This window comes from Crocuta crocuta, unplaced genomic scaffold (assembly GCF_008692635.1).
Source record: "Crocuta crocuta isolate KB4526 unplaced genomic scaffold, BGI_CrCroc_1.0 scaffold1385, whole genome shotgun sequence".
NCBI classification, from domain to species: Eukaryota; Metazoa; Chordata; class Mammalia; order Carnivora; family Hyaenidae; genus Crocuta; species Crocuta crocuta.
The window spans coordinates 96,550-99,200 of record NW_027529562.1 but is presented as its reverse complement, the minus strand read 5'-3'; positions in this window follow the sequence as shown (position 1 = coordinate 99,200).

Here is a 2,651-nt window from a genome sequence, read left to right as displayed (position 1 = left end):
AAAAAAAGCATAGAAGACACCATAGAATCCCTTTCTGCAGAGATAAAATAACTTAAGTCTAGCCAGGCCAATTTTAAATATGCTATATCTGAGATGAAATCTCAAATGGATTCCATGATGGTGAGGATGGATGAACCAGCAAAGAAACAATGATATAGAAGATAAAATTATGGAGAATAATGAAGAAAAATAAAGAAATGTCTTAAATACATACTCCAACTTACACCAAAGGGAGCTGGAGAAAAAACAGGAATAAAACACCAAAACCAGGAGAAGAATGGAGATAATAAAGACTAGAGCAGAAATCAATGACAATAAAAAAAAGTACAACAGATCAATGAAAGCAGGAGATTGTGTTTTTTTTTTTTTTACAAATAGTTTATTGTCAAGTTGGTTTCCATATAACACTTAGTGTTCATCCCCACAAGTGCCCTCCTCCATGCACAAGGAGATTGTTTTTTTAAGGAATTGAAAAACAATTGAGAAATCCTTAGCCAGATTTGTCAAAGTGAAAATGGTAAGGACCCAGATAAATAAAATCATGAATGAAAGAGAGAAGGTTACAACCAACACAATGGAAATACAAATTAAAAAAAAATGAGACTACTATGAGCAATTATATACCAACAAATTGGGAAATCTGGAAGAAATGGATAAATTACTAGAAACATATAAACTACCAAAACTGAAACAAGAAGAAATAAAAAAATTGAACAGACCCATAACCAGGAAAGAAATTGAAGCAGTAATCAAAAATCTCCCAACAAACAAGACCCCAGGGCCAGATGGCTTCCAAGGGGAATTCTACCAAATTTAAAGATTTCTTTTGTGGTTGTTACAGGAAATAAGAATGGAAGGAAAATTTCTAAACTCATTCTATAAACCTAGCATTACCTTGATTAAAAACCAGACTATGAACCCCCTAAAAGGGAGAATTACAGGTCAATTTCCCCAATAAGCATGGATGCAAAAATTCTTAACAAGATACTAGCAAACTGAATCCAACAATACATTAAAATAATTATTCACCATGATCAAGTGGGATTTATTCCTTGGCTTCAGGGTGTTTCTACATACAGAAATCAGTCAACATGATATACCACATTAATAAAAAAAAGAAAGACTAAATATCCTCTCAATAGATGTAGGAAAAGCATCTGAGAAAAATACAGCATCCTTTCTTAAAAAAAAAAAAAAAAGGGATAAAAGGAACATACCACAACATCAAAAAGGCCATATATGAAAGATCCACAGCCAATATCATCATCAATGGGGGAAAACTAAGAGGTTACCCCTAATGTCAGGAACATGACAGAGATGTCCACTCTCACCACTGTTGTTCAGCATAGTGTTGGAATCCTCAGCAAACAGACAACAAAAAGAACTAAAAGGCATTCAAATCAGCAAGGAAGAAGACAAGCTTTTACTCTTCAAGGACATGATGCTCTGCATGGAAAACCCAAAGACTCCACCAAAAAACTGCTAGAATTTTTGTATGAATTCAGCAACATTGCATTTGATATAAAATCAATGTACAGAAATTGGTTGCATTTCTATGAACCAATAATGAAGCAGCAGAAAGATAAATCAGTGGATCAATCCTATTTTCCATTGCACCAAAAACCATAAAATACCTAGGAACAAACATAACTAAAGTGGTAAAAGATCTGTATGATGAAAACCCTAACAAGCTTATGAAAGGAATTGAGGAATACACAAAGAAATGGAAAAAAAATTCCATGCTCATGGATTAGAAGAAAAAAATAATGTTGAAATGTCTATACTATCCAAAGCAATCTACACAATGTAATCCCTATCAAAATGGCACCAGCATTTTTCACAGAGGTAGAACATATAATTCTAAAATTTGTGTGGGATCAGAAAAGACCCAAAATAGCCAAAGTCATGTTGAAAAAGAAAATCAAAGTGGGAGGCATCACAATTCCAGACTTTAAGTTATATTACAAAGCTGTAGGAATCAAAACAGTGTGGTACTGACACCAAAAGAGACACGTTCGTGAGTGGAGCAGAATAGAAAACCCAGAAATGGATTCAAAACTTTATGGTCAACTATTCTTCAACAAGGCAGAAAAGAATATGCAATGGGAAAAAGTCTCTTCTACAAATGGTATGCAGAAGACTGAATCTGGATCACTCCCTTATACCATACACAAAAATAAATTCAAAATGGATGAAAGACCTAAATGTGAGACAGTAAACCAACAAAATACTAGAGAAGAATACAGGCAGCAACCTCTTTGAAGTTGGCCATGTAACTTTCTATTACACACGTCTCCAGACACTAGGGAAATAAAAGCAAAAATGAACTATTAGGACCTCATCAAGATAAAAAGCTTCTACACAGTGAAGGAAACAGTTAACAAAAGTAAATGTAATCTATGGAATAGGCAAAGATATTTGTAACTGACATATAAGATAAAAAGCTAGTATTCAAAATCTATAAAGAGGTTATCAAAGTCAACACCCAAAAATAAATAATCTAGTTAAGAAATGGGGAGGGACATGAAGAGACACTTTTCCAAAGAAGACCTACAAATGGCTAACAGATACATGAAAAAATGGTCAACATCACTCATCATCAGGGAAGTAAAAATCAAAACCACAATGAGATACCACCTACACCCATCAGA